A 21,008-nucleotide genomic window follows, 5' to 3' on the forward strand; every position below is an offset into this window, starting at 1 on the left:
GTCTTGGATCATTGCACTTGAGTTCTGTTATTCTATGGGTACTTTCTTATGTGCAATAAAATCTATTTCTGTAGTTAGTGTCAGATATTATCTCTATGGAGACTTATGTGAATGCTTTTGGTCCCCAAAGAATTTTTGTACAATTTAATACAGTGTCAGATTATCATATTCTCTTGTTACCTAATTACCGCATCTTTATTTATTTATTTATTTTGCCATTTCTCTCCCTGCAGATTTTGAAGCTTTTCATCATAAAGGACTTCCTAGCCCTTCTTTTTATTTTGAACAGAAAAATTCAAGAGTAGCACAACAACCAAGTTTATACTCTAGATCCATCAATTGTTAACATTTTGCCACATTTGCTTTTTTAAAATCTCTCTCTCTATGCATATGTGCATAAATGTGCATGCACCTGTATGTGTGCATATGATACATAATGCAATGATTATACACAGGACATTTAACCTAAATTAACCTTAAGATCGTTATCTAATATTCTGCCCATATTCAAATTTCTCCAAGTGTCCCAATAATGTCCTTTATAATTGCTTTTTTTTTTCCAGTCCAGGATTCAGTTGAGGATCCCATGTTTTATTCAGTTACCATGTCTCTTTGCTTTCTTTAATCTAGAACAGTTCCTCAGACCTGTTAGTGTTTCATGAATAAAGATTTCTGTTATAAACATCTGCATTTTGCCTTCCAAGTTTCAGGCATATGGATCTAGGTGCAACCACTCATCAAATTCCTGATTTGTTTCATGGATTATTCCATGGAGCCCTGCTAAGGTAAAATATTAAAATAATTCTTATGGGGGCACTTGGGTGGCTTAGTCAGTTAAGTCTGCTTCAGAGTCTCTCTCCCTCTCCCTCCTTCTCACTCTCTCTCAAATAAATAAATAAATAAATAAAATCTTTAAAAAAAATAAAATAATTCTTATGCATTTTGGAAAAGATGGAAATAATTTTAAAATACACCTTAGATTCTGTTGTTGAAGTTGTTTGTCCAGTAAACATGTTAGCTCAACTGAAGGACACAGAGAAGAGACAGCTTCATACTCAGCCTTTAAGAAACTCAGTTTCTAATCACAGATGGATGTAAAATCCCTTTTCAGGAACAGATGATTTTGGTGTTTCGTGCCAGCCTGAGTTTTAGAAAGAAAGCAAAGTTCCAACCAGCCCCTTTATTGCTAAAGTCTGCTGAACGGTTGGAAGCCAGGGACAACACAAATGGCTTGCTGAGGAGGAAAAGAAATTGAAATGCAAAGCATGACTAATAATAAAATATTATTCTTCCAAAAGTTACCATTGTGAACATTTCTATCACCATCATACGCAATTTCCTTTGATGGCCGGATGAACCTCTAAGGAAGCAACTTGGGGCTTTTTGCAAAGCAAAGAAATTAGCAATTGTTCAATGACTAAAAGGACAGTTGTGTGAGAAGTTGCCATAACAACATGATGAGGCTGTCCCTGTGGCTTAATTTCAGTCACACTGAATTGGTCTAGATGTCGTGTTTTAAAGTATGAGTCAATATTTTAGGGGTTTTGAAGAGAAGATGTAAATATTAATTGTATGGACTGAGTTCTCCTCTGAATGCAAGCCTGCCAGTGGGAGAGTTTCCAACTTACTGTCCTCATTTCTCCATCAAACAGAAGTATTTTTCTATGAAGTGGAGCTGAAATGCTCTTTCTCGAAATCTACTTGCACTGCACAGAGAATGTGATAAACTATCATGCATGGTACACATTGCCACCTTCTCTCCAGCATTGCATGGAAAATGGGGACATCAGGGGACATGGCAAGGTTTGGCCTGTCTGGATCTTTGTGGTTTGGAGAGTACATTCTTCTGAACCTGGGACTACCTTTGAATGCTTAGCACTTACTTATTTGTTGATAACTGCACATGAAGGCAATCTTCTGTAATATCTGAAAAGCATGGGCTCTGGAGTCAGATTGCCCAGATCACAACTCTGCCTTTGCCACCTGCTAATTTGGGAACCTGGGGCAAGGTCTATTCCTTGGGATCTTGGGCAAGAACTATCCTAATTCTCCATTTCCGCATCTGTAAAATGGAGATAATACACTAATCCTCTCATCTGTAAAATGGTAACATAAGAGTTTTTTGTTTGTTTTTCATTTGTCTACCTCACCCATCCATGGAAAGCGATGAGTGTCATCCCTGGCAGGGAGTAAGAACTCTGAAATAGTATCACTGTTATTTCATTGTTACTTCCATCATTGTTGTTGTTGGCTTTGTTGCTGTTATTATTATTTTAAAGATTTTATTTATTTATTTGAGAGAGAGAGCATGAGGGGGGGTGGGTCAGAGGGAGAAGCAGACTCCCTGCCGAGCAGGGAGCCCGATGCGGGACTCGATCCCGGGACTCCAGGATCATGACCTGAGCCGAAGGCAGTCGCTTAACCAACTGAGCCACCCAGGCGCCCGGCTTTGTTGCTATTATTAGCACCAATTAGGTGTCATGCATTAGGTGGTGGAAAGACTTCAAAGCTGAACCATAAATCCCAGCACTGAAATGAACGTGTAAATCCTGGGGAGCCGACTTATGACTTGAGTAGTCAGGCAAGAAAAGGCTGAAGAAACTGCTGGATGAGGCCACCTGTGGAGCATCCTTCCCTGAGGCTCCAAATAGGAACCTCCTGTGATGGAAGTCGGACCCCGTGAGCCTGTAGTACCACAGCAGGGTTCATGTGGGCATCGCCCACGTTCCAGCACAGCTCTGCATGGCTATGTTTCCTGCTAAGTGATATTTACCAACTTACCTGGCTTCGCCGGGTGATAACTGCATCACCAGTTGAGTACTTTACACTTGTTTCCAATTTGTAAACCAAGCTGCTGTAGCGGGCATGACGCTCCACCTACAATCCCACAGATGGACTGAGTAATTGCATTTCTGAATTTTCTTAAATCTTGCTTATGTTTTCTCATCCTGCCAGAGTGAGTCTACTTTTGACCTTGGCCGTTATGGGGACACTCTTCTACCCCATGTTCCCTGCCCCCGCAACCCTCCACCAAGGGTGGGTCTCACATGGCCTCAAGGAAAACATGGTGTATCCTTCTCTGCTGCTGCATGACCTGCTTGGGTTTGGCGCACTAGAATCAGGGCAGAGGTGGAAACTGGGAGCCTAGCTTTCAGCCTGCTTAAGCACCACGGAGTAATTCCCTCTGAGATCTTGGTGACCCCAGAGTGCTGCCATGGTTGGGCCGTTGGTCCCAGCTACTCAGAACATCCTCAGCATTTGTCCTCTTCCTCATCTTCCCTGAGAAATGCCTCCTTCCCTCCTCCTACAACCTTTAAAGGTACTCCTCTCTCTCCACCAGCTCCAGAAAACCCATTAAAATAATCAGTTCAGTGACTGGGTTTCCACATAAGACAGGAATTGCTGCTGACTTCAGACCTCCCCCAAGATAAGGAAGCCCAAAGTCTGGCTCTCTGTTTGAGATGAGAATCATAAAAATATAGGAAGAACCTAAAGAAGTGAATACCATCCACAAATTACACTGTAATTTTCCATCAGATTGAGTAGCTTCATTCATTTGCTTGATTTCCTGAGTGCCCACTCTGTGCCAGGCAATGCATCGGGCACTGGGGGCACAGGAGCAAACTAGGCACAGATCCTGCCGTCATGGACCATCTAGAAGCATAACAGCAGGATACCCTGGGCTGGGTCCAAATCCCACAGGTGCTGGAGACCAGAGCCCGCTGCCACTGCCAACTTGGCCATATTATTGTTTAACATTGATGAAACTCATGGTTGCTTGTATTTCTTTGAATGCCACTTGTGGAGGCAAATCTCATGAAGACAACCATTTGGAAAGTCACCAAAGGTTGTTATCAGGGCTTTGTTGAACTGGAAGTTCCCAGCTGAGGTATGCCACTTTTGAAAGGTGTCACTGACTGATTTTCATTGCCTCTTGGCAGGAGTCTGCCTTTGCTTAGAGTTTTCTTGGCGGATCTAGAAGATGGAGAACAATTATTAACCAACATTTTGCTTCTCACCTAGAGGACCCTGAAATATGTATTGCTGGTGCTAACTTATGTTTGAATGACTTTTTGCCCCTTTCTGGTTCATCCAGCACAGTTTTGTTTCTCCAACGAGAGTTTGAGCTTCTTGAGAGCGTAGCGCACCTTGTTTGCTCTTACGTAAATACTTAAGGAGGAGAACAACTTACATTCATTTACAAGTTTAGACTTTGGGTGATTGCAATTTTTATACTCTTCCAGGTACAGTATACCATGTCATACATGTTACATTTAGCTCCCTTGATGATCAGTATTGCCTCTTTTGGTTGTTTATACCTAAATTGCCTTTCTGTGCCTGAATGATGATTTCATTTTACTTTTCAGTAACCATTCAAGGAACTATATAAGGAAGTGACATAACCCATTTGGCATGTTTCAGATGGCTTGGCCGGGGTTTTTAAGTGGGAATGAACGAGAGAGAGAGGTAGGGAACAAACCTTAGCTTGTCATTTTCTGTTTATTTGTAGCCTCACTGGCACACTTTATTTGCAGCACAGAGTTGATATGCATTTGATAATTCATGAAGGAAAACAGGGATGCAGTCTACTATGGTGTAAGAACGTGGGCTTTGGGATTCTATGGACCTGACTATGAGTCATTATTCTGCCCCTTCTCTGGTGGGTGATCTTCGGCTGGTCACTGTACCTCTCTGGTCCTCAGCTTCCTCATCTGTGGAATGACAGTGTATTACCGTCTACTTCAAAGGTTGCTAGGAGAGTGAAGTCAGGTAGTGCATGGCAAGTGTCTAGCACTCAATCATTATTATCCATTAGGATGTCTTTATACCACCTCTCTCAGACATTTCACAAGGTTCCCAGAGCAAAACTATAGAATGCTAGAACATTCAACATGGACTTAATGCTTTGGAACACTTTAGGAGATATTTAAACCAGGTGATTAAAAGAAAAAAGACCTTGGTTAATAGGCATAATATTAACCTCTCTGCCCTTTCCTTCTCTTGCCCTGACATCTGAAGGTGAAGCAGATGAGTTCGCCCTCTAGCTTTCTTCCATGTATTTTTTATTATCCTATGGTATATTTTGTGATTTCTTCTTCTACCCTATTCGCGATGGTTAATTTTATGTGTCAGCTTGACTAGGCCACAGTACGCAAGTGTTTGGTGAAATGCTAATCTAGATGTTGCTGTGAAGTTGTTTTTTATATGATATTAACATTTAAATCAGTGGACATTCAGTAAAGCAGATTACCCTCCCTAATGTGAGTGGGCCTTACCCAAGCAGTTGAAGGTCTTGAGAGAAAAAAGACTGACCTCCTCTGAGAGAATTCTGCTTCTAGACTGGACTCAAGCTGCAACATCACCCCTTCCCTGGGTTTCCAGCCTGCCTGCCTACCCTGCAGATTTTTGACTTGTCATTCCCCCAAGTCATAGGAGCCAATTTCCTAGAGTAAATTTCTCTATATACATCCTATTGGTTCTCTTTCTCTGGAGATCCCACCTCCACCCCCAGCTATTTTTAAGTCTGATACCAACTAGGCAGGCTTTTTATATGTCAGAGGGAAGGGAAGATATAGGGCAGGAGTGTGGCTTGTATTCCACACCCCTCCAAATATGGCCATATACCTGCACCCATGCAACTGAATCTGCTTCACTTTCAGAGCTCTAAGTGATGCCTGATCATCCAAGATGACAGAGTCTCAAGGGAAGATGAAGTTCAGTGCACTTTCCTTCATAAGGCATTCTAGTAAGAATTTCAAGGATACAGGTTGGAGAAAAGGATTTGTGGTTACTTAGATTAACCAAAATGTGTCATTCCTGAAGCTATCTGATTAATCCATCCCTTAAAATATTCTGAAGAATATTCACAAGAGACTATGAGAATGTTTAAAGGAAATTCTAATTTTCAAATCACAAAAGCTAAGCAACAAACAAATTTTTCAATATGGCCCTGTTTATTCAATCTTCTAAAAATCTGGCCCATTTCTTCCATTTCAGATTTTACTCTAATAGCACTAATTTATCACTTGATTTTAAGAATAATTTTCCAACTGGCTTTCTGCACAATGATTTAAACTATACTGGAATGGTTTGCACTTCAAGGTGGGTTTAATATTTTCTTCAGAGGAAATATTTGTGATTAGGTAAGCTTGTTGAACTTTCATGCATCTCAACAATCCAGCACCCACTTACTTGGGTTTCATATGGTGTGGTTAGCACTTTGACTAACATATTTCTTAGCTGCTTAAAAAATTATGTATTTTTGATATCTAACATATTAAAATGGGATTAATTTTGCATTAAGTTAATGTAGCTTAATAGGCTATGATATTTGCCGAGGGCAAAAAAAAAAAAAAAGAAAGAAAGAAATCCTGCCCATCTTTTAATTTCTTTCTGAGCTGTGCATGCAGTTTCAATAAAATACTTTGAAATTTACCTGGCCAAAACACTCCCTTACAGCCTGCATTTATGTTTGGAAAGTTTACCAGGGTATTGCTGAATTTAGTGTGTCATGATGACTACTCTTACTTATTATTGACTTTCATCAGTATTTTCTGCCTGGGCTCTCCTGGGAATGGATCTTCAGATTTTAGATGCAAATGGGATGAAGCTAATCTCTGCTTGACTGGTGGCTTATGTGTAGAGTTGAAAGAAATGCTGGCTGATGTATGTTACAATCACGGAGGCAGCCATGGTGAAACACAAGTGGGGGAGCGAGGAAGATTATGTCTCAGGTTGAACAGAAGCAACTCAGTGAGGAGCTACTCAAGTGAATATAGGTTTTCCTCAAAAAGAGAACTACGATCAAGAAGGAACAAAAGATGCCGCACTTCTGACAGAGTAAAGATAGACACTACATCCCCAGCCCTCCAGGATTATTTATTTCAGGATAACATGCTTTTTCTGGAAGTCTTGAAACTCAATACAAAACAAACTACAGTTCCCATGCATCTCTGTTCCAGACAGCCTCTCCAATCCCTCTTGGCAGCAAAAGCACTGATTTTCCTCAGGGCTTGGCTCAATGAAGGAGTAAGGTAAAACTGGCAAGGACAAGTGAGATATTAAAATCTTGTGCCACTGTGAAGGATTATGGAGAGAAAAAATCTCATGTTTAGCTTTTCTAAGTCTTAAGGAGATGAATGTAAACAAGAAAAGAGTCAGCCCTTCCAACAGACGCTGAATTAGGCATATGATATGTGATCTTGACAGACTCTACTTGGCTTCTCTTTAAAAACTAGGTTGAATTGGAGAAACTAATGAATTAAAACACATAGAAACCTTTTATTTGTTTCACATTTTTGAGTTTGTTTTCCTCTCTTAACAGAGAAGCATTAAATGGTTTTCGCTAAATGGTTTTGGGCCACATGTATTTCTTTATACCTCATCGTTTGCTTTGCAAAAACATGGTAGTCCTAGTTTTCACATGTGATAAGTCATCTGTTGTTAGGGGAAAGTGTTACGATGTTAGGAAAAGGAACAGAATCCCTGGCAAGTCAGACCTCTTTCTTCTGTTAATTTGGAAACTACATTGATAGCTCTAACCTCACGATTGAGGTGCTGTGATGTAGAGCTTAAGATTTGAAACCTCCTCAAATCAATCTTAGTTTCTGTCCTTAAACTTTATGGTTTTAAATTTTTTTAAAATACTGCAGAGGCACCTGGATGGCTCAGTTGCTTAAACGTCTGATTCTTGCTTTTGGCTCAGGTCATGATCTCAGGGTCATGGGATTGAGCCCCACGTTGGGCTCCACACTTAGCGGGGAGTCTGCTGGAGATTCTCTTTCTCCCTCTCCCCCTGCCCCTCCCCACAAATAAATAAATCTTAAAAAAAGAGATTTTAAAAATATTGCATTAAAATTCTATTCAAAGACAACATACAGGTGGCAAATAGGCACATGAGAGGAGGCTCAACATGACTAACCATCAGGGAAATGCAGATCAAAACCAAAATGAGCTATCACTTCATGCCTGTTGGAATGGCTATTATCAAAAAGACAAGAAATAACAAGTATTGGTGAGGATGTGGAGAAAAGGGAACCCTCATGCACTGTTGGTGGAAATGTGTATTGGTACAGCCACTGTGGAGAGCAATCTAGAGTTTCCTAAAAACATTAAAAGTAGAATTACATATGATATAGTATTTCCACTTCTGGGTATTCACCTGAAGAAAACAAACTTAAAAAAATATCTGCACCCCCACGTTTATTGCAGCATTATTTATGATATCTAAGATAAGAAACCACCGAAGTGTCCATCAATGGATGAACAGAGAAAGAAGATGTGGTCTGGATATACAATGGAGTATTTTTCAGCCATAAAAATTGAGGAAATTCTACCATTTGTGACAACAGGGATGAACCTCAAGGGCATTATGTTAAGTGAAAAGTCAGAGAAAGACAAATAGTATATTATCTCACTTGTATGTGGAATCTATAAACAACAACAGCAACAACAAAACCCCGTGCTCATAGATACAGAGAACAGATTGGTGGTTGCTACAGTCAGGGGGTGGGGGTGGGGGAGATGGGGTAAGGGGGTCAAAAGGTACAAGCTTCCAGTTACAAAATAAGACATGGGGATATAATTTACAGCATGGTGACTATAGTTAATAATGTTGTATTGCGTATTAAAAAGTTGCTGACAGTAGATCTTAAAAGTTCTTATCACAAGAAAAAAATTTTGTAACTGTGTGATGATGGGTATTAACTAGACTTATTGGGTGACCATTTTGCAACGTATACACATATTGAATCATTATGTTGTATACCTGAAACTAATATAATGTTATATGTGTATTGCACTTCAATAAAAAAAAAAAGCTCTATCTTGATACTGAGTTTTTGGCACTCCCTTAAATTTTGCTTCTAAGATGGTCACCTCACTTGCCTCCCTTCAGTCCTGCTATATCTCTGCTTGTCAACAGCCTTTGGGAAGAAAGCTCCATATGGTGAATGGAGGTATCTATTTACCAACTGCTGTCCTCATTGGTTGAAGTCTCCCCATTGGAGGTGCTAAATTCCTGGCAGCATTTCTTTCTTTTTTCCTTTAAAGATTTTATTTATTTATTTATTTATTTGACAGAGAGAGAGAGAGCACAAGCAGGGGGAGCAGCAGAATCTTGCTCAGAACTCCCCGCTGATCTCAGGACCCTGGGATCATGACCTGAGCCAAAGGCAGATGCTTAACTGAATGAGCCACCCAGGTGCCCCTCTTTTTTTTTTTTTTTTTAAAGATTTTATTTATTTGATAGAGACACAGCGAGAGAAGGAACACAAGCAGGGGCAGAGGGAGAGGGAGAAGCAGGCTTCCCACGGAGCAGGGAGCCTGATACGGGGCTCCATCCCAGAACACTGGGATCATGACCTGAGCCAAAGGCAGACACCCAACGACTGAGCCACCAAGGCGCCCCTCTTTTTTTCTTTTTTAAAATATTTTATTTATTTATTTATTTATTTATTTATTTGAGAGAGAGAGCGAGCATGTGAGCTGGAGGGAGAGGGAGAGAGAATCTGAAGCAGACTCCACACTGAGCGCAGCACCCAATGCAGGGCTCGATCCCGTGACTGCAAGATCATGACCCTAGCCGAAACCAAGAGTTGGCTACTCAATCAACTGAACCACCCAGGCGCCTCTAAATTCCTGGCAATTCTGAATGCCTTGCTCAAGAGCTACTTAGGCTCCCCTGGTGTGGGAGAAAGCTCCCAGGCAGAGGATACAAGTTGGACACATGAGCTGGGAAGCTGTCGGCATATATGGAACCTGTGCCCTGCAGCTGGGGTGAACCCAGAGGATTCAGAGTGAGGGGAAATAGAGGGAGAGGCCTCAGAGTAGCTGATGGCCAATATCTCATATAACCTTCCCAATAATGCCATGAGAGTTGGTACTAGGGTAAAGCAAGTGAGTGCCAAAAAGCACAGTAATCAAGGTAAATCATACTTTAATACAATACTTTAAAGACTCAAAATTAATACAAAAAAGCATGCTAACTAAAAATATCAACATTTAATTTAATTTATTTATTTTTTGAGAGAGAGCGAGAGCACTCACAAGTGGTAGGGGGAGGGACAGAGGGAGAAGGAGAGAGAGAATCTTGAGCAGGCTCCGTGCCCAGTGTGGAGCCCGAGGCAGGGCTTGATCTCACAGCCCTGAGATTATGACCTGAGCTGAAACCAAGAGTCGGATGCTTAACACACTGAGCCACCCAGGCGTGCCTAAAATATCAACATTTTTTTAAAAGATTTTATTTATTTATTTGAGAGAGAGAATGGGAGAGAGAGAGCATGAGGGGGGAAGGTCAGAGGGAGAAGCAGACCCCCTGCTGAGCAGGGAGCCCTATGCAGAACTCAATCCTGGGACTCCAGAATCATGACCTGAGCCCGAGGCAGTTGCTTAACCAACTGAGCCACCCAGGTGCCCTAAAATATCAACATTTTAAATAAAGACAGAACTGACCCCACACTTGCATAACTCTGCCTTACTTACTTCACTACAATGCTGGCACTGGTTCCAATAAAACTTTATTTACAAAAATAGGTGGCTGTAGATTGCCAATCTGATTTCTTAGAATATTTCATTAAAATATGATTTATCTGACTACTGAGTTTCCAGTGCCCTCTTAAATTTTGCTCCTGAAGTTAGTGCTCCTAGCCTTGGTACTAATACTATCTCCATCTTCCAGATGAAGAAGCCGAGGATCAGCCACACGAAGCAGAGTGCCCTAAGTCATGTAGGCGACCCAGATGACTCCAGGGTGAGCACTGTCAGCCACCAATGCAGAGTTCTCTGCCCTTTTGGTGCCTATGTCAAGGATGCGTAGAAGTGATGCACAGTTCCCCACTTCAGGCCACCCTCCTAAACTTTCTCCTATTTTGGGTAAATTGTGGTTAGTAGCTGCACAGCTTTATTGGAAAAACTACAGCAGAGATAAGCTGATAAAGATGTTGTAACTGGCTGCTTATCACATTATACGTAGATACTGCAAACTGAAAACTTGCCAGTTACACAGGTTATTGACATGTCACAGCTGCATGTGTTTATTTCACAACCTTAGAGTAAAACCTGCAACTATATGTGTGCCATAAAAAGAAAAGTTGGACATTTTATAATTTTGCAATATTTAATAATTGCACATGAATGTACCTGATTTTCCATTAGCTAAATGGGGTTGCCAAAAAGAACTAATGAATATTGCATGGTTGAGTTCTGTCACTTTTTAAAAGAGAAACTGGACATGAAATCATTTCTTTTAATACAGAGACAAAGACAAGTGACTTTAGAATTTAATGAGAGGTGCCAGATTGGAAAGCTTGCTTCCCCAGCCTGGCTTCCTCTCCACACGGACTTACAGCAGGCTCTCAATATGGGTTTATGGCTTGATTGACAGCTTAACTGATGGCCTGTTGGACACAGAGCTTTAGAATACAAAGCAGGTAATTGTTCAGGTTGGTACGAAACACCTTATAACACATCCAGCTCTTTTGTTTTGGGGTCCTCACAGATGGTAAAAATGTGGGCCAGGAGTTTTTCCTACTGAAAATATCAGAGATATTGCCACGAAATTCCAACAGACTTGGAGAGAACTTTTCTGGAATTTCTGGTTTGGCTGTTTTCATCACAAGACTTACTAGTGGTGGTCACCAACTCTTTTCTTCATTGCTGACCATACCGTGCCTTTTTTTTCCCTGATGGGTGTGAAAACATTTCCCGCCTCAAAGTCAGGCAGAGATATTTTTATGTTGCCCATTTGGATAGGCATTTATTTGACCCTTTACTTAAAATGATTCTACAGGCTCATAAGATAACTGCTTTAGTTATGTCTCTACTGGAGATGCAAAGTGGACAGATGTTCACCAGGTGGCCACAGGTTGTGTTTAAGACCCAGCTTCTTAGAAGTGGGACAGCTTATGGTCATTATTCATTGACTTTCTAAAATTAATTTGAAGTGTTGGCCATTAAAGGGACAGAGAATAAATGAATTCTAATACGTTTTAGGAGCATAAAATTAGAATGGTGTGGCTTGATGGACAGCAGTCTAATGTTATTAGCAATTCCTTCCTAGTTGAAAGAGGGAGGGGCCATGTGTCTTCGAAGTCACAATCTTCATTTTTGTACTTTGTAAATTATTAAGCATTCTATTAGAAAAATAATGAGGAGCTGCAGATTAAATGGCAAAGGCATAGTTAGTAAAAAATGCCTTTTGATAATTTTGACCTTGGGAATGTGATGATGGGTGCGGATTGGAAATAGACTGGTTGGTTCCTCATCTGAGTTCTTTTTACTGTACTGTAAGGTGGGCCTAGCTCTAAACTCAATACAAGAACAATAAGCTTTATTCCATGCCCCAGAATTAAGGGCATTATAAATGTATGGGAAGTGTCAGAATCAATTAAATTATCTGCTGAATGACTAGTGTAGGAAGAATATTGTGCTATGATCTTGAGAACAAAGGAAATAAAATATAAGAGCTCATCATTGTCAATGGAAAACTTACTGTCTGGCTGGGGAAACAAACAGAAGTATGTAGTTCAAGTGCAATTCTACAGAGCTGCAATATACATGGGTAAAATGAAGTGCTAAATTGTATATTGGAGACAACCTGAGAATAATGGTATTTTTTAAAGGTGCTACTTGTGATAATCATTAATTAATGGAGTCAAATAGAAAGAGTAATTGTAGGGGTGCCTGGCTGGCTCAGTTGGTAGAGCGTGTGATTCTTAATCTCAGGACTGTGAGTTCAAGCCCCATGTTGGGCATGGAGCCTACTTTAAAAAAAAAAAGGAAAGAGTAATTGTAGCCAATCAAGAAATAGGAAATATGATGTGATATGATATGCTTGCAATGTACCTCTGGCATTTCTTTCTCTATTCCCCTTTCAGTTATCTTTTATCTCTCACCATTAAATGTTGGGAGTTCATCAAGACTCAGTCCTGAGTCATCTCCTTTTCTGTCTTTACTTTTTCTGTCTGAAAAAAAGCTCATTCATGATCCTGGCTACAATGACCTCTCATAAACAGATGTTTCACAGATTTACATTTTCAGCCCAAATTACTCCTCCAACTCCAAACCCATATACCCACTGCTTCATGCATATTGCTTCTTGGATGTCTCATAGGATAAAAAAGCACATGCACTAAACTGGGATTATGATTTAATTTCCTTCCAAATGTAGTCTCCTTCCAATATTTGCTAGCTTTGAAAATGACCCCACTCTCTATCTGACTTACTCAAGGCAGAGGCAATCCAGAAAACTGGAGGTCATTGCTGATGTTGCCACCCTTCTTACTATGCTGGCCGGTTCATCGTCAAGACCCGCCAATTTTACCTCCTATTTTGCAAATCCTACCATTGGTTTCACTGTACCAACTCTATGCCCTGTTCCTTTTTTCCTCTCATGGAATCATGTTTCTTCCTTTCATAACACCTAGTAGGTAGTTAGTAGATAATTGTGTCAGACTCAGCTAGCTGCCTACGCATTCATTTCCACCTTTTTTCTTGGTAACAAAACCTAAATTTTGTTCGGGTATCTGCACCTCCCTGTGTAACTTAGTAGAAGCTGTCTGTATTTCAATCTCTTAGTAAATTTCTTTCTAATGATTGGTTAAGGGGTAGGCACATAACCAAGTTTGGGATGTGTGCCAGGTGGGTGGGGGGATAGTATTTCTTGCTGTTAAAAAGAGGATTCCGAAGAAAACAGTCCATTTTCTGCATCTGCTGACCAGGATGGGCTGCGTGGAACAGCTTAGTTATCTGCTGCCAGCCTGAGGACAGAGAGCACAGAAAGAGGTGGGAAGCACTGAGACACCTGCAAGCAAGTGGAGTCACCTTACCTTCAGCTTCTCATGAGAGGTGGCACACGTCCATATTGTGTTTGCCAATTTGAGGTGGAGATTTTTCTACCACTTGAAACTGGAGCTATCTTAATGGACACAATAATTTCATTTTCGACTGCATGATTATTTGATTAATAAAAAAAATCAGTTTCCACCCCCTTCCCCAACTAGCCTTTATCTATGTCTGATTTGCTCAGTGTTGGATTCTTTCTGCAGGGGACCGTGTCTGTACACAGTAGGAATTCAGGGACTAGTTGATATGGAACTGGTAGGCAAAGATGTAACGAGAAAGTAACGACACAAAAAGATATTTGATCAATGCCAGTCACTGGTAGGAGGAGCTTGAGAGAGAAATAAACCAGGGTAGTCTGCAATGATCCTTGTAGAGGAGATAAGCTCTGAGGACATCTTTCAGCACTGACTGGATTTGGACAGGCAGATAGACAGACAGTAATGGTGGCAGTGGGGGAAGAACACACAAGGAAGGGATTTAAGGGCAAGAGAGTACAGTAGAATGAGCACATTTTGCTCAGCGCCACAGCTTGAAATTTGGAAGACCTTGTGATTTGATGACAGATGTCCCTGAAAGCTACATGTAGTGTGTGGACTCATTCTGGGAGAATTGGAGAATCCTTAAAGATTTTTGAGCAGGAATGTGTCCCGATGGTATACATCTTGCTGGTACTTAACTCCTGGGTAGGGGTGGCCCTCACTTTACAATCTCCAATTATTAGAGAAAGAGAAGGCCCCCGTGTCCATGATTGTACAATTATGCATACAATGGGTAATGGAATTTTTTTTAAAAAACATTCATTTTAAGCTTTTAAAAGCATGTCTCTCTAGTTGAAATTGAAAGAATAATTGCATACACAGTGTCTTACCTGTAGGCAGATTTCATAGTCATTCATTTTCAAATATCTGATGTCAGTAATTTAAGTAAGACTTCCAGGACATTATTCCTCTGTGCTATAATGTCGGCTACTCAATAATTTCAAATTGATTCATTGCCATACCTAATGGAAAAAATCATTTTAAGCACTCTACCCATTTTCCCTAAGGGAAAATTCTTGGGGCGCCCACCATTCAATGGTTCTTATGATGTCATGACTTGATTTCACATACCTCTTCAGGATGTGTTTAAGGGATCTGGAGTAGAGCTTTAAATATCTGTGAATGCTAGTTGGAAAAACCCAATATCTTTGAAAGTTAAATTACTTGTGCCTTGAAAACAGGAATTCCACAAACAAAGTTTTTGGAATGATTCATTTGAAGTAGTTATAAATCCTTGCTAATTTAATTTTGATAGTTTTATTCATTTATTTAAAATATTTTATTTATTTATTTGACAGAGAGAGACACAGCGAGAGAGGGAACACAAGCAGGGGGAGTGGGAGAGGGAGAAGCAGGCTCCCCGCTGAGCAGGGAGCCCAACGCAGGGCTTGATCCCAGGACCCCGGGATTATGACCTGAGCCAAAGGCAGATGCTTAACCAACTGAGCCACCCAGATGCCCCAGTTTTGCTAGTTTTAGGACTTCCTAATATTTGCAACTTGGTACATACTCTTTTAGAAACATTGCACATATTTTTATGTATGTGATATGGTTATATTCTGAGCCATACTTATTAATCAAAAAATTGAAACCTAGAAACTAGGGGTACCTGCGTGGCTCAGTTGGTTAAGAGTCCACACTGGGCGCAGAGCCTACTTAAAACAAAAACAAAAACAAAAACAACCTAGAAATTATGCTCTGCTTATTTTAACTCCTATTTCTCAGACCTTTATTAATTAGTTTGATTTCTTTAGTTACAAGTAACAGAATGGGAATTTGGCTAACTTAAACCCCCCAAAAAAGAGGGGGGTTTCTCTCAATCCAGGGGAAGAACCGAGGCCTTGGGAGGGGCAAGCAGGGGTGTAGAAGGGCAATAGTGGGGTTTAGGGGATGTAGGGAACACAAAATAGTATAATCCCCTGAGAACACTGTCATAGGGATAAAGAGGCTCCATCTGTCTTCAGTCCCTTTGTCCTTTGGCTCATAACTCAAATTCCAGGGAGAGACCAAGGATGAGTATAATTAGCCTAGCCTGAGCCTGCAGCCCACATCTTCCCACCAAGCCTAAAGTCAGTGGGGAAGTGTCTTCCGTAAGGCCTTCTTTCCAAAGGCCACTCATGGGAAAAACAGCAGATGTTACTTACAGCAGCCCACATCTGAACCCTTAGATGTCATTTTTCTCCAAACTTGTTTCTCTCAAATTCAACCTCCATACCGGCTGCCAGGGTCAACCCATAGAACCCCAAACTGGCTATTCTTCTTCCTGGCTTACCACTCTGTAGTGACTCCTTAGGGATCCTGTGATTTTCTTGTGTCACTTCTTACCTCTCTCAGCCAGGACCTGACGCTCCAGCCTCACTAACTACTTACAGCTTCTCCCAGCTTAGCTCTGCCCTGCTCTCTCCATCCTCTGGGTTCCTGTCCTTATGCCCATCCATCACTGGGTTTATCACATGGGGTCACAATGCATAGCTTTAGGGCCTGTTTCCTGCAGAGGAATTATACCCCATCCGCTTTTGCATCTCTAGGCATTGCACAACACCTGGTTTCATTATTCTTTTTTTTTAAAGATTTTATTTATTTATTTATTTGACAAGAGAGAGAGGGAACACAAGCAGGGGGAGTGGGAGAGGGAGAACTAGGCTTCCCGTGGAGCAGGGAGCCCGATGCGGGGCTCGATCCCAGGACCCTGGGATCACGACCTGAGCAGAAGGCAGATGCTTAACGATTGAGCCACCCAGGTGCCCTGATTTCATTATTCTTTATATTACTTCTCAATAAATTTTGCTGAATGAGTAAATGAATGAGCACAATGTATTTTTTCTCTATGTTCCCTTACAGATAACTATGGCAAAGCCTGACATCTGTAATAACTATTATCTTTTTGAAAGTTAACTAGCTTCTAACAGTGCTGTATTATTGTTCACCCAAAATCCTAAAGGGCAATTTTTTATTTGGGAGCCCTCTTTTCACCATGAAAAGAGTCCTATTTATTTCCATTTATTTCTTATGTTTCCTCGTTATTTTAGGAGTACAGAGATAAAGAGGCACATTTTCATAGTGAGATAGATATTGCTAGGTACTTTCCTAGAGCAGAAACTGGAAAATCATAGGGTGACTTGGAATAATTTAGATTACCACAGGTATTATTCTGCTCACTCAGTACCAGTAATTTTGTATTGCTCCTCTTCTAGGACATTTACCTCTCTGCCTTTTGTTTGTTTGTTTGTTACTAGCAGCACATTGTAAACTCTTGTGAATTTGTTATCAGCTATCACCCCCAAATCCTCTTAAGCCTTTCACTCTTTAGAAGAATTCTCAGTTTATGTTCGTGCTTCAGAGTATTTTTCCCAAAGTGCATTGTTTTATGTTCTTGTAAATTGAACTCATCACACTTAAACTTGTGTGCCTCTCCAAGGTCTCTAGATTATTCTGTGCTGTTGATCTATTTTTTCACTGTGTATGATTTTCTGCAAATAAGAGTAGTGTACAATTTATTTTGCGCTTCAGATCATTAATAAAGATATTAAATAGCATGTGCTTCGGGTTTTGCCTTTTGGCACCGGCTTTTCCCAATTTGACTCTAGCCTGTTAACAGTTATTTTTTATTCTGTCAGGTTTTTCTTCTTGTTAAAATATTGTTATAATATATCTTCTTTTAATAATATATCTTTTTTTTTAAACAGAAAGTAGCTTGTAACATTTCTTAATTTCAACACCAAGCAACAGATAGCCAAGATAAATTATGTCAGAAAGACATCGTACTTGCCCCTGGAATATATATGTTTTGGGGGGAGTGTCAATTGCTTATTATAATATCTATTGAGAGTATGCTATATGAATTATAGTAGCTAACACTTATGTAGTACTTGCTCTGTTCTAGAACTATCTTAGGTATTATACATGGAATGGCTTTTTTTTTTTTAAAGATTTTATTTATTTATTTGATAGAGACACAGCAAGAAAGGGAACACAAGCAGGGGGAGTGGGAGAGGGAGAAGCAGGCTTCCCGCTGAGCAGGGAGCCCGATGCAGGGCTCGATCCCAGGACCCTGGGATCATGACCTGAGCCGAAGGCAGACGCTTAATGACTGAGCCACCCAGGCGCCCCTGGAATGGCTTATCTAATACTTACAACAACTCTAAGAGGTAGGTCTAGGCATTTCCTCCATCTTGCAGGTAAGGAAACTGAGACCCCAAAGGCCTGCTACAGTGCATAAGTCACACAGCTAGTAAATGGCACTGCTGGGACTCAAACATAGGCTGTTTGACTTTGGGATCTGGGCTCTTAACCGTCTCACTATATTGGATTCAAACCAGGTCTCCCTTAGTGAGAGATACTGAAGTGAGTCATATGCGGGTCTTACCCCGAGATGTTTACAGCATAACACAGGGTTTGTAAGTAAACAACTTGTGTCTTTCTCTCCCTCCCCCTTCCTCCTATCCCCAGTCAATCATAAATCAGGTTTCACCTCCTTAGCATTTCTTCTTGCCATCCATATTATCACAGCCTTGGTTCAGGACACAATTATCACATGCTGAGATTCCTATAACCATCTCCCCAACTATCTCCCTGATTCCATCCTGGGCCTCTAAAATTCATGCTGTACAATGCAGACTGGATTACTATGTAAAAACATAAATGTGATCTCCTATCTTCCCTGCCTGAAGCCCTCAGATGACTCCCAGGAAGAATTCCAAACTCCTCAGCAAGCATCCAATGGCCCTATCCCTCACAGTTTCCCACTTCCTCCTCTGAACTCCGTACTCCGTGGAATTCATCTTGTGCTCACCCGTGTTGAGTCCTTTCAATGAACTGTTTCTTCATCACCCACCACTTGTGATTCCCTCACTCCCTTCTTAAAACGTTCTGTTTGGCAAGATCTGGATCCTGTACCCACACTTGGAAATGGGAGTGGGGTGGTGTCTGCCTTACACAAATGTAGGGCCTATGAATGAAGAAAGAGTAATTTTCCCAGATGAAAATATGGGCCCTATTGCCAGAATAAGAGGAAGTAGAGGCTGGTCAGGAAAACACAGTTTGTATCCACCTAGCATCAACCATCATGGGCCATAGAATATACATGCAGTAAATGACTCATTTAATTAAGGGTAATGAGCATATAATAGATATCATATAGGGCTCTTTATTTGAAAGTTCCCAACTACCCAAACTGATTCATCATTTTGATTAACCTCTTCTTTTGAATAACCTCTTTAACCAGTTAACTCGAATTTCACTTAATATATAGAGAAAGTGATCTAGGAAGAGGTTAGGTGATTCAAAATCATTAAAATGTCTGTAAGGAAGAAATCTGAATTTTCTTTGCAACAGAACATCTTTGAAATGGTGCATCATTCATACAGAATATTACAACTCAGGGCAAATCTTAAAATCCTTTCTTAGCTGAGAGACAGGTACAGCTCCCCTACTTATCTGCTTGAGAATTTATCATTATGATGGGACAAATGTCACAAGTGAACTTGACCCAGAACTGTGAAATCCAGTCAGTCTGTTTTGCCTGAGTTCATCCTAACGCATATGGAGGTTATCTAAATGGATGGGTCAAGGTGCTTTGTCATTTATTATTTGAAAATGCTCACCCATCTCAGGAAGTTCTTGGCTTCATTAGCAAATCAAGTGAGAACTGAAGCTCATTGAATCTATCTAACCATTCCACTTTTATGCAGGATAAATTTAGGTTTGGGGCTTTAAGTGTCCCGCAACAATCAGTTATATGGATGAACCATGGGCCATTAACTAAGTTTTTTCATAAATCCTGACATCTCTAGATGTGCCCCGTGTTATCAGCCTTTGAGGTTATTGTGCTTTGGGGCCAATACAAAACAAAAAATAAACAAACAAATAAAAAACACATCCCAACTTTATTCTGACCTTGAATAATATAGGTAGAGAATGAAAATGTGTAGGGGTTAAGAAAAGACATGAGCATAATGTCTATGCTCAAGTGAGATATTTCTGTGTGGTCAATATTCTTAGACCCTTGAGCATAGCATGAACAATGGCTTCCTCTGGGCTGATTTCTCACTAAAGTAGCATTTGTTCAGCTTTCATGAATAATCAATTGTATTGGCTGGTAAATGAGACCAACAATTGTTCTTGAAGTTATTGGCATCTCAGCCCAATCTCTTCTAGCCCCATCTATGCTCTAGATTTGAGTATCAGTGGAATACTGAGAGCCCAGAAAGTATCTGAGCAGGTTGGAAAAATACCAAATGCTTTTTAAGGAGCAAAGCCTGGTTGCTGATTCTAGATTTTGTAGACATTAAAAAGCTGAAACATTATCTATTTTTTTTTCATAATTTGTGTAAAGGAGTGCTCTGATTATTATTGCATTGTAACAAACTGTCCCAAAATTGAGTAGCTTAAAATACCCGCCTAATTTTACTCACTACCAAGTAGGTCAGGAAATGGGGAAGGACTAAGTTGTACAGTTCTTACTTGGGTTCTCTCATGAGGTTACAGTCAGGTGTTGGCTGGAGCTGTAGATAATGTGGGCAGGACATCCAAGATGGCTTACTCACATGGCTGCAGTTATGTTAACTATTGGCTGGGGCTCAACAAGGCTGTCTATCTGACCACCTACACATGGCATCTTCAGCATGGTGGTCTCAGGGCAGTCAGATCTCTTACACGGCACTTGGCTTTGAGCATCCCAAGAGAACAAAGCAGAAGCTACATGGTTTTTTCTGACATAGCTTCAGGATTATGTAGCCTTCCTTTCACAGCATTCTTGTGGTTACAAGTCACTAAGACCAGTGCAGATTCAGAGAGAGGGGACACAAACCCCATCTCTCAAGGGAGGAGTGGTAAAAAAGTTGTACACATGCTTTAAACCATCACAAAGGGTCCCCAATGGGCATGTGGAAATATCTTCCTCTTGTTGCCCAAGGTAATTTTTGGAGTATCCACTATCCAGAAACTTCAACATCCTTCATAATACTGGGAGTTATGGAGACATGATTTTGCCTCAGTGTTCCTCATTCAGGCCCAGCATCAAATAGCAATGTATTATTTCCCTCCTGATGCAGAGCCAAGAATTTTATCCCAACTTCTGTAGGAGGAGAGGAAGAACTGAGAAGCATTTGGATCTGACTCAAGAAATTG

This window comes from Mirounga leonina, unplaced genomic scaffold (genome assembly GCF_011800145.1).
Source record: "Mirounga leonina isolate KUSES-001 unplaced genomic scaffold, KU_Mleo_1.0 Mir_94, whole genome shotgun sequence".
In the NCBI taxonomy this organism is placed as follows: domain Eukaryota; kingdom Metazoa; phylum Chordata; class Mammalia; order Carnivora; family Phocidae; genus Mirounga; species Mirounga leonina.